We start from the raw sequence: 12,032 nt of genomic DNA, 5'->3' as shown, positions 1-12,032 counted from the left end.
TCTTCCCAACCCAGGGATCAAACTCAGGTCTCCCACATTGCAGGCAGATTCTTTACCAGCTGAGCCACCAGGGAAGCCCGTGTTATGTGATAATCCTACTTGTAAATTTTTGAAGAAATGTCAAACTGTTTTCCAAGGTGGTTGCAGCATTTTAATATTCTCACTAGCAATGTATGAGGATTCCAGTTTCTCTCCATTCTCCTCGACACTTATTATTCCTTGTTTGTTTTTATTATAGCCATTCTAGTGAGTGTGAAGTGGTATCTCACTGTGGTTTTGATTTGCAATTTTGCTAATGACTAATAATAGTAAGCATTTTTTCATATGCTTATTAGTCACATATATCTTTGTTAGAGAAATGTTTATTCAAGTCCTTTGCTCATTTTAAAATGAGATTGCCTTTTTAATTGTTGCATATACATATTTTTAATACATTCTGGATACAGATTCCTAATCAAATATATTATTAGGATAACTCCCATTCTGTGAGTTATCTTTTCACTTTCTTGATAGTGTCCTCCTTGAAGTACAAAGGTTTTTAGAGTTGAGGAAATCCAATTAAAAATTTTTTGTCTTTTATTACTTGTGTTTTTGGTGGTGTATGTTGCATCTAAAAACCATTGCTTAATCAAAAGCCACAAAGATTTATGCCTAAGTTTTCCTCTAAAAAAATCTTTACTTTTTACATTTAGATCTTATATCCATTTTGAGTTAATTTCTGTGTGTAGTACAATATAGGTATCCAAATTCATTCTTCTACATGCGAATACCCAATATGGCTCTTCTTCCACAGTACCACATACCTTGATTACTGTAGCTTTGTAGTAAGTTTTAAAATTGGGAAATGTGAATTCTCCAACTTTGCTCTTTTTTAAAAGATTCTTTTAGCTATTCTGTGTGCCCTGCATTTCCATATGAATTTTAGAATCAGCTTGTCACTTTTACAAAAATGTAGCTGGGATTATGTTGAATTTCTAAATCAATTTGGGAAGTATTATCATCTTAATGATATGAAATCTTCCAACATGACATGTTTTTCCATTCATTTAGGTCTTCTTTCATTTCTTTCCACAAGGTTTTACAGTTTTCAATGACAAGTCTTGTATTTCTTTTGATGCCATTGTAAATGGAATTTTCTTAATTTCATTTTTGGATTGTCTATTCTAGTGTATAGAAATAACAACTGATTATTGTATATTGGTCTTGTATCCTGCAAACTTGCTGAACTCGTTTATTAGTGTAATAGTTTGTGTGTGCATGTGTACCCCTTAGATTTTTCTATATAGAAGATCATGTCATCTGTGCACAACATTTTACTTTTTTCTTTCCAGTTTGGATGTTGTTTATTTCTCTTTCTCAGCTAATTGTCCTAGGTAAACCTCCAGTACAATGTTGAACAAAAGTGACAAGAGGGAACATCCCTGTTCCTGACATTAGGGGAAACCTTTTTCTCTCACCATTAAGTATGATCTAAGCTGTGATTTTTCATACTCTTTAGGATGAGGGAATTCTCTTCTGCTTCTAGTTGGCTGTGCATTGTATCATGAAATGGTGCTGGCTCTTGTCAAGTACTTTTTCTGCAACCACTGAGGTGATCATGTAGCTTTTTTTCCCCTTCATTCTTTAATATGATATATAAAAATGATTTACATTCATATATTGAATTATCCCTGCATTTCTGAGATAAAATCCCATTCGGTCAAGGTGTACAATCTTTTAAATATATTATTGGCTTTGGTTCACTAGTATTTTGTTGAGGATTTTTGCATCTATATCCATAAGGGACATTGGTCTAAAGGCTGTTATTTCTTATAATGTCTTTGTTGGTATTAGAGTAATATGAGCTTTATAGAATGAGTTGGGAAGTTGGGGCAAATCTAGAAATCTGCCCATTACACATAGGTTATCTAGAACTATAATTGGCATACAATTTTCATGATATTCCCTCATAATCTTTTTTAAAATTTCTGTAAGGTTCATAGTAATGTCTATACTTTCATTTGTGATTTTAGAAATTTGAGTCTTCTTTTCTTGATCAGCCTTGCTAAAGTTTTGTCATTTTGTTTATTCTTTTCAAAAAGACAACTTAATTTTACTTTTATTCATTAATTTTTCTTTTTGTTGTACCACATGGCTTGTGAGATCTTAGTTCCTCAACCAAGGATTGAACCTCTGTCCCTTGTAGTAGAAGCATGGAGTCTTAACCACTGGACCACCAGGGAAACCCAATCAAAAAGACAACTTTAGATTTCTTTGATTTTTTTCCCCTTCATTCTTATATTCCCTATTTTATATAATTCTAATCAGTTATTATTTCCTTCCCTCTGCTTGTTTCCAGTTTAATTTTCTCTTCATTTTCTAGTTCCTTAATGTATACAAGTAGCATATTGATTTAAGATCTTTCTTCTTTTCTAATGTAGGCAGTTTAGTTCAGTCGCTCAGTCGTGTCCAACTCTTTGTACCCCCATGGACTGCAGCACGCCAGGCTTCCCTGTCCATCACCAACTCCCAGAGCTTACTCATGTCCATCGAGTCAGTGATGCCATTCAACCATCTCATCCTCTGTCATCCCCTTCTCCACCCACCTTCAATCTTTCCCAGCATCAGGGTCTTTCCAAATGACTCAGTTCTTCACATCAGGTGGTCAAAGTATTGGAGATTCAGCTTCAGCATCAGTCCTTCCAAAGAATATTCAGGACTGATTTCCTTTAGGATGGACCGGTTGGATCTTCTTGCAGTCTGAGGGACTCTCAAAAGTCTTCTCCAACACCACAGTACAAAAGCATCAATTCTTCAGGGCTCATTTTTCTTTACGGTCCAACTCTTACATCCATACATGACTACTGGAAAAACCATAGCCTTGACTAGACAGACCTTTGTTAGCAAAGTAATGTCTCTGCTTTTTAATATGCTGTCTAGGTTGGTCATAACTTTTCTTCCAAGGAGTAAGCATCTTTTAATTTCATGGCTTCAGTCACCATCTGCAGTGATTTTACAGCCCCCAAAAATAAAGTCAGCCACTGTTTCCACTGTTTCCCCATCTATTTGCCATGAAGTGATGGGACTGGATGCCATGATCTTAAGTTTTCTGAATGTTGAACTTTAAGCCAACTTTTTCACTCTCCACTTTCACTTTCATCAAGAGGCTCTTTAGTTCTTTCTGCCATAAGGGTTATTGATATTTCTACCGTCAATCTTGATTCCAGCTTGTGCTTCATCCAGTCTGGCATTTCGCAAATGCAGTTATAAAACTTTTGTTCCTGCTCTAAGACTGTGCCTATCAAGAAATCATAAAGGCTAAATGTATGAAATATAAGACATAATGCTTAGCATCCAAGGACCTAAATGCATTAACAGTACACAAAATTTTTTTTTGAAGGAAGAGCAAAAAGAGAATTTATCATTACTAATGTTAAATTTGTATTATTATATTTAAAATATGAACTGAAAGCTATCAAATCTAACATTATTTTCAGAAGTAGGATATAAATGAAAAATATATGACTTACCATCTATCATTCTATTAATTTCTCCCTCTACGTCAGCCAATATTTTCCTTATTCCCATGCTATTATATTTATCTCAGTCTAGTGATTTATTTATTTAATCAATGATTGCATCAGTATGTTGTTTATTAAGCCTTCCAATGAAATTAACTAGAACTAGGCTAACTTTGTATTTCCCTAATTATGTTTTTAAACAGAATTTTTGGATGAGAGCTCCTACTGAGAACAGCTAAATAAACAAAAATTTTAAGAAAAAAAAATATGTACTGGCAAGTACCTCATACATCAAGTCCCAACTCAAATATAACTTTTCTTTGAAGTTTTTTTCTGATTCTCTAAAAAACTATGTGTCCCTACAAACTTCTAATACATTCTTCTTTTATAGGATTTGCCATGTTTTGTTGTTACTGCTTGTGTTATTATAGTGTTTTCTTCATTAGGCTGTTAAATTGTGAATTCTAGGATGATGAGGAGAATGCTTTAGTCATCACCATGTCACCAGGCCTTTACGCAGTCCCAGGGACTCAATGCTACTCATCCGGGAGTATGGCTACCAACCAGTCATGGGATTTTAGCCACAGGAATATGTGACACCTTAGAAGTTTGTGTCACATCTCTTGGCTTCTCATTTACTCTCCATTGTCAAAGAGTTTGGGGTTGTTATCGTCATCTTCACTTTAAAATTAGAGAGACACAGTACAGAGATAAGTGACTTTCCAAAAGTTACATGATGAGTAAAAGTCTACTATATGAATATATTTTCAGTCATCAATGTTCTAAAATGATATTATGCTGTTCCCTGAGGCTGTTCCCCTAACGTGTCAGTTAACAAATCAAGTTGGGCTTCCCTGGGGACTCAGTGGCTTTCCTGGTGGCTCAGACGGTAAAGTCTCTGTCTGCAATGCGGGAGACCTGGGGGGGTGGGGGGCGGTGAGGCTCAGTGGTAAAGAATCTGCCTGTAGTGCAGGAGATGCAGGTTCAATCCCTGGTTCAGGAAGATCCCCTGGAGAAGGAAATGGCAACCCACTCCAGTATTCTTGCCTGGAGAATCCCATGGACAAAGAAGCCTGGTGGGCTGCAGTCCATGGGGTCACAAAGAGTTGGACACAACTGGGCGACTAAACATCAACAACAATGAATCGAGTTAACGCTTTTTGTACCATAAGGCCAATATTCCTAACATATAAGGAAAAAGTGACAAATTTTACAAAATCAAAACCTTAGAAGAAAGTCTACTACTGTTATTTTTAACTTTCCTTTTAACCTGGTGTCAATGCTAACTTTGAGATTGTTTCCTTTGTTTCCATGTCTTCCACCTTGGAGGTAGAGCTCTTCCTTCACTATTGCTCCTTAACCAATATATTCCAGCAGAGGGAGCTCCAAGTGTTTCACAACTACTATTACGGTTTCTCACTTCTCCCTCCGTGCCTATCCCAAAGACAGTGAAGTGAAGTCGCTCAGTGGTGTCTGACTCTTTGCGACCCCACGGACTGTAGCCTACCAGGCTCCTCTGTCCATGGGATTTTCCAGGCAATAGTACTGGAGTTGATTGCCATTTCCTTCTCCAGGGGATCTTCCCAACCCAGGGATCAAACCCAGGTCTCTCTCATTATAGACAGACGTTTTACCGTCTGAACCACCAGTTTTAGCTTAATTTTGGTGCCAACTTGTTGAATGGGTCTGGCTTTCCCCTGAGGATGCATTACAAGTTGGTACGGTTTGAAAAACCTGAAGAGAGACTGTGTTTTACAATATATCTCCATATTCCATGAAGGAGGTCATATTTAAATACAATATGAAGTATAGAGCATAATTTTTAATGCTTGATTTGCTATAGTATAGAATCCATCTGCAATACCAGAGACCTGGGTTTGATCCCTGGGTCAGGAAGATCCCCTGGAGAAGGGAATGGCTACCCACTCCAGTAACTTCTCTAGGGAATCCCATGGAGAGACAAGCCTGATGGGCTATGGTCTGTGGGGTTGCAAAAGAGTTGGACACGACTGAGCAACTAAGACTTTCACTTTCATTTAGCAGATCAAATACTTTAAAATACTTCTATATCTACAATGTGGACCCAGAACTCATTCTACTCTAAATCTAGTGGTACATCCAAGAATCAAATGCTGATTGTGGTAAATTGCTGGCTTGCCTGTATTTTAGTAGTTTATGCAATATCTAAACAATAACAAAGAGTACTTTGTGGGGTACTTCTAAAAGATTCGTGTAGCTTGAAATAAACACTCTAAAAAATTTTATTTAAAATAATAAACTAAAGAATAAAAAAAGAAGTGGAAAAATACTGAGTATTTGGTAAGCTGTCCATAATGTAGGCATAAGTGGTAAATTAAAATTTAACTTACCAAAATCCATTCAAGAAGTCTAATGAATTAAATTTAACCTGTAAAACTCAAACATTGTAAAAGAAAATTTTGTGTGTGTCAGGAACAGAAACAAGAAAATTTTTATGTGTCAGAAATTTTCATGTTTCTTAAATATAAAAAACTCAAGCCATTAGGGTAAATAAAGATCGATGAATTTACTTACATTCTAATTAAAAACTGGTTATCAAAAAATACCATTAAAAAGTAAGAAGCCAAGCCACAAAGTAGAAGGAGATGTTTAATACTCAGATAATAAACAGAAGATTAGTATTAGTATTTAGAATATTAAAGGTTACTTCTAAAAACTAATCAGTAAAAAGAACAAAAATCCACAAGAAAAGGAAAAATTTGAGCAAGAATTTTACAGAAAAGAAAATCTGAATTGGTAATAAACATACGTTCATTAAAATCTCATTCATAGATTCATAGCTATATTAATTCTAATTAAAATCAGGAGGGACTACCCTGGTGGTCCAGTGGTTAAGACTTCACCTTCCAAAGCAGAGGGTGAAGGTTCCATCCCTGGTGGGGTAGCTAAGATCCCACATGCCTCAAGGCCAAAAAACCAAAACATAAAACAGAAGCAATATTGTAACAAATTCAGTAAAGATTTTTCAAATGGTCCACATCAAAAACAAAAGTCCAAAAAATAAAAAAACAACAAATTAAAACCAGGAGACACTATTTTATATTTAACAGACTGGCAGAAGTTAAGAAATCTGGCAAAACTAAATGTGGACCAGAATGTGGGACAACTGAAATCCTCAGGAACTTTTCTTAAAAGTGTAAATTTATATAATTGTATTGGAATACAATTTGGCATTACCTAGAAACATCAAGCGGAGAAGGCAATGGCACCCCACTCCAGTACTTTTGCCTGGAAAATCCCATGGACGGAGGAGCCTGGTAGGCTGCAGTCCATGGGGTTGCTAGAGTCGGACACGGCTGAAGCGACTTAGCGGCAGCAGCAGCAGAAACATCAAGGGGCTTCCCAGGTGGCTCAGTGGTAATGAATCCACCTGCCAATGCAGAACACACAGGAGACTCGAGTTCAGTCCCTGGGTTGGGACCTCTGGAGGAGGAAATGGCAACCACTCCAGTGTTCTTGCTTGGGAAATCCCATGAACAGAGGAAGCTGGCAGGCTACAGTCCATAGGGTTGCAAGGAGTCAGAAAGCACTTAGTGACTGAGTATGTATGCACAGTGACATCAAAGTCATGAACACTGTGAAATCAGCAATTCCACCTAATTCTTGCCTTTGCTATGTAAGCTTGTACATACCACAAGTGTCAGAGTCTGTAATAGGGAAAAAAAACCCAGAAATAACTCAAAAGATATCAACAGAGAAGCCAAGTAAATTATGGTACTCATAATTATGGTACACATCCAATGCAGTATTACACAGTAGTAAAAAATGAATAAACCATCAACAAGAATAAATCTTACATACAATGTTGAGCAAGAAAAGCAAGTTGCCAAAAAAAATATGTATAATATGATATTGCATATTTAAAGGTCAAAAGCATGCAAGCTAAATGCCAGAGTAAAACTGCAAAGCAATATATGGAAATGAAAAACATACATTCAAGACAGTATTTACCTCTGGACAGAGAGAAGGGAATGTGTTTGGAAAGGATCCCTCAGAGTAAGACTTTAATTATTCTTTATATCTCATGTATACACATATACTGTTATGTATAAGATAAATTTAATTATTTTAAAATTATGAAAATTGTGTGTGTAAAGCTCTTTTAGCCCTAAAGGGACAAGTCCTCCTGACAGAACGCTGCTGCTGCTGCTAAGTTGCTTCAGTTATTTCCGACTCTTTGTGACCCCATGGTCCATAGGATTCTCCAGGCAAGAATAGTGGAGTGGGTTGCCATTTCCTTCTCCACTTGACAGAATGTGGTGGGTCTAAATTAGAGTCACGATTGTAGAAATAAAGATTTAGGAGAAAACCTGTGAAATATTGTGAACAAAGAAACTGCATAGTCATGTTTGATTGCGTCTGAATACAAAAAAGATTAAAAAGAAGTTCTGCTATTTCAAATTTTGGAGTCCAAGAGAGTTTAGATAGAACTGAAAAAGTTGGTGATGGTAACAGACTGGAAGTCAGGACTCAACATGCTGAAAGTGAATAGTGATAGGAAAGCCAATGGAGAGATGCAGAAAGACTGATGTGGAAAGTCACTGATACAGGGGCCAAGGTTAAACTTAAGTGTAAATTAGATACCTGAAGCAAGGAGCGGTCAGAGGCCGTTCTTAGACAGGTCTGTTCTTGAAGGTAGAATAACCAACCAATTAACAAAAAGCAATGAGATCATAATCTCAGCTAGTATCACAGCAGCACGGTCTTCCTATGATTGTCTTTGTATACAGAAACAAGCCAGATCATTAAAAAAAAGAATGGCCAATGGCAATATTAAAAAGTTCATCCTTGATATTAGGGTAGAAATAAAATTAATTATTGGCAAAGGGTTAAAGAAGAAAACAGAGATGATAGAACTGTCAGGAAGTAGTCTCATACTTTGCGGGTAGCAGCCACTTATGTAAGATGTCAGAAACCTTTTGAATCTATGTGATCTCTGATGTAGCAGTTCCACTTTGGGGAAGTATCTTAATGATTTAGTTACATGTTATACAACCTATAAACAATTTTTTTTGAAAGCTGGAACACTCTAAATAATTAAAACTGAAAGCTTGCTTAAAGGAATAGTAGTAGTAAGTCCCACTCCAGTGTTCTTCCCTGGAGAATTCCAGGGACGGGGGAGCCTGGTGAGCTGCCGTCTCTGGAGTCGCACAGAGTCGGACACGACTGAAGCGACTTAGCAGCAGCAGCAGCAGCAGTAGTAAGTCCATACAGTGAAACATCCTGAAATCATTCTTATTGTTTTGCAGAAAATTAGTTCCCTGACCAGGGATTGAACCTGTGCCGCTTGTAGTGGAAGGGGGAAGTCTTAACCACTGTACTGCCAGGAAGCCCTGGCAGTCATTTTGAATGCTATTAAACATGAGTTTTTTTTTTTTTTGACTTGTCGAGTTATTCAACATACATTCTTCAGTGGGAAAAAAAGCAATTAAAAAGATCCATATTAATTCATGTAAAGAAAATGTTCCAAAAGGGCACACAGCAAGATATTAACAGTCGCTATTTTAGAACAGTGCTATTATTTTCAATAATAAAGATATGCTGCTGTTATAAAAAGATAAGACAACACTAACTTTATTTTTAGTATTTTAAAAAATCTGTAATTTTCCTCAGGCGGATCAATAATAATATGTTTAGATACCATGAAAGCCAAGAAAGAGGAAAATATCAGGACAGAGAAGCTATATCAAGAAAAGTACATCCTTGCATACTCCTACCACAAGTGGGTTGAATATCATTGGTGATATCACATCATTCTATCTTAGAAGTAAACTTAAATAATTTAAGTAAGTGTTTCATATGGGAGGTGTTTCTAGGAAGCATTGGCAGCAGCAGAAAGAAGAAGAAAGGGAAGGAAGCTAATTAAGGGTGAATTGTTACGCAGATCATCCTTGTGTGTCTGAGGGGACTCTGGGAAACCTCTTAGGAGCTACTTCAGAGTTGCCCCCATCTCCATCATTTCGGTGAGGTTGCTTGATTTTTCACTCACCAGCTCCCTTCAATCACTATTTGAGACCCCTTGGGAGGAGACGAGGAGAAGGCAATGGCGACCCACTCCAGTACTCTTGCCTGGAAAATCCCATGGACGGAGGAGACTGATAGGCTGCAGTCCATGGGGTCACGAAGAGTCGGATACGACTGAGCAATTTCACTTTCACTTTTCACTTTCATGCATTGGAGAAGGAAATGGCAACCCACTCCAGTGTTCTTGCCTGGAGAATCCCAGGGACGGGGGAGCCTGGTGGGCTGCCGTCTATGGGGTCGCACAGAGTCAGACATAACTGACGTGACATAGCATCGGCAGCAGCACTCCCTGGGAAGCCCCTCTGGGGCAGGTAGAGGGTGGGGATAAAAAAAGGGAGAGAATTAAGAAAATTACAATTAGTTTCAACTGGTCTGTGCTGAACACTGTGTTAGGTGCTATGGAGATTGAAAAGAAGCAAAACATAAATTGAGCTTACAATTTAATGGGATACTTACATATCTTTGAAACATTTAGTGGCAATAAAGGCTGTATATAGTTAAGTGTCAGTGGGAAAGATACAGCTGAAAATGCTAACCAGGAGAGAGGGATGTCTGTATTTAAAAGTAAGTCATATACTTGAATCCTAGACCATAGCAGAGGATTATATGACAATTGAAAATGAGAGTGTTCTAGGTGATAAGCCCAGCCTGAGCAAAAAATGTCAGAGCAGGTGGCTGAATATCTTCCAGTTGTCCCTCTAGATCTCTCTTCGTTCTTCTCTATCCAGCTTTGTGCCAGAAAAGCTGACGCTGATGAACAAAATTAACAGATTTCCTTGTCCTCTGGCTTCCAGAAGCTGCCTTTGGCAGGCAGTGTCACTAGTAAATCAAAGAGAAGGAGAATGGGACTTCTTTGGTGGCCCAGTGGTTAAGACTCTGTATTTCCAGTGCAGGAGATGCGGGTCTGATTCCTGGTTGGGGAACTGAGAGGGACCAAAAAGAAGAGGGAAATTAGGGTATTTCTATCCTAGCACCCTTCCTGCAGGGACTCATCAAGGCTTTATTATAGTCAGCAGGTCTCTATACACAGCTTTCTCTCCTCTCTGGGTTCTGGTAGTTTCTTTCTTATTAGCTCAGGAATACTGCATGGGTCCTTTTAGCTTTACTTAGAACCTGTTCACCAGAGAAGGCAATGACACCCCACTCCAGTACTCTTGTCTGGAAAATCCCAGGGACGGAGGAGCCTGGTAGGCTGCAGTCCATGGGGTCGCACAGAGTCGGACACGACTAAAGCGAATTAGCAGCAGCAGCAGCAGAACCTGTTCACACCTTTATTAAATTTGCCTCAAATGGCTCCTTCAATGTAATGGGAGTTCTCTGCCAGCAGCCTTCCTGAGAGGGTGAAAGCGGGCTGCTTGGGAGGAGAGAAGAGCTAAACTTTTGGCAGAACTTGAGGGTGATGGTTCATGTTGAGAAGTAGAGGCAGGTAAGCTGGACATTTCTTTTAAAAATTTTCTAAAGAAAAATGGTAGTCCAGATTTAAGGGTAATAATCTGGGTGAAGTCTTAAAATTCTTGACTAACATGTAAATGACTGCTTGCCATTGCAGCGCACATCAAAGGTGATCACATATCTTCTGTCCTGAGCTCTCTTTGGCCTCATTTGTTTTCTTCTCAACAGTTGTGAGCATATAAAAGCAACAGTCTTTTTTGTGGTACCTCCCTCCAGCCAGGTAGGCACAAATCCAGTGACCCTCTGTGCTTCTGCCTCAGGGCTCAGCTGAAGATCAAGCAGCAACTGAAACTTCCCAGAGAGGCTGAACAGCAGACTATTCAATTCTAATAATCCACTTTTGCCTCTGAGGAAATTGGCTGAAAGGTTTTCTTTTGGTTCTGCTTCCTTGAAAAAGAAGTGCCATTATAACAATTTCCCTCTTTCAACTTTGGCTGATAAACTCCCAAAGAGACGCACTTAACAAAGAGGGTCTAAAAATGTGATTTTCATCTGAGCAAGAATTATGAGCGCATGAATGTGGTAACAGGAGAGCCAGCAACCATTTAGGGGAAAGAATTACATCATTGTTACAAGATTGCAACATGAGAACCTCCATGTTGTCTTAAGGGTTCTATGTAAAATGGTCAAGGCCTAGCAAAGGAAGTAAATTCACATACTCTGCTGGGTTACTCAATCCTAGTTTTCCTCTTATTGATTTTCATCTGCTCATCTCTTCCTGGCTCTCGACAGATGTACTTCCTTCTCCACTGGCCCAGTGAAAGAGCAGTCCTAAATTGCTAATTCATATAGAAATAAAGCCTGTAAGCCTGGGCAGGCTGCGGTGCCAGTTCTAACATTTAGAAGGAGCCATATTTTGTTTATAATATACAAATATTACCTTTTTCACAACTGGAACTTCCAACCCCAAAAGGCTTGGGGGAGGACTGGTTTGGTGGCTCACTGGTCATTGAAGACCTAGGCTCTTTCTGTCATTTTCCACCATCTTATACATGATTACTACCCTCAAATAACCTC

General features: G+C 38.3%; 1 protein-coding gene and 1 long non-coding RNA gene across 2 annotated transcripts in view; one reads left to right on the top strand and one right to left on the bottom strand.

The window, feature by feature from the left end:
* Positions 1-9,552: 9,552 nt before the first annotated feature.
* LOC129658086 (uncharacterized) lies at positions 9,553-10,731 on the bottom strand. Its single transcript, XR_008717260.1, has 2 exons — positions 10,020-10,731; positions 9,553-9,865 (listed from the first exon to the last, which is right to left on the bottom strand). It is a non-coding gene; the product is annotated as an uncharacterized LOC129658086 (long non-coding RNA).
* Positions 10,732-10,863: 132 nt separating this feature from the next.
* KLHL8 (kelch like family member 8) overlaps positions 10,864-12,032 on the top strand; it is a 73,957-nt gene continuing 72,788 nt past the window's right edge. Inside the window, exon 1 of the mRNA XM_055589062.1 lies at positions 10,864-10,989. The gene's annotated coding sequence lies outside the window, so the exon portion shown is untranslated. The remainder of the gene's footprint in view (positions 10,990-12,032) is intronic.

Source organism: Bubalus kerabau, chromosome 7 (assembly GCF_029407905.1).
Source record: "Bubalus kerabau isolate K-KA32 ecotype Philippines breed swamp buffalo chromosome 7, PCC_UOA_SB_1v2, whole genome shotgun sequence".
Classification (NCBI taxonomy): Eukaryota; Metazoa; Chordata; class Mammalia; order Artiodactyla; family Bovidae; genus Bubalus; species Bubalus kerabau.
This window is presented reverse-complemented; position numbering and strand designations above follow the sequence as displayed.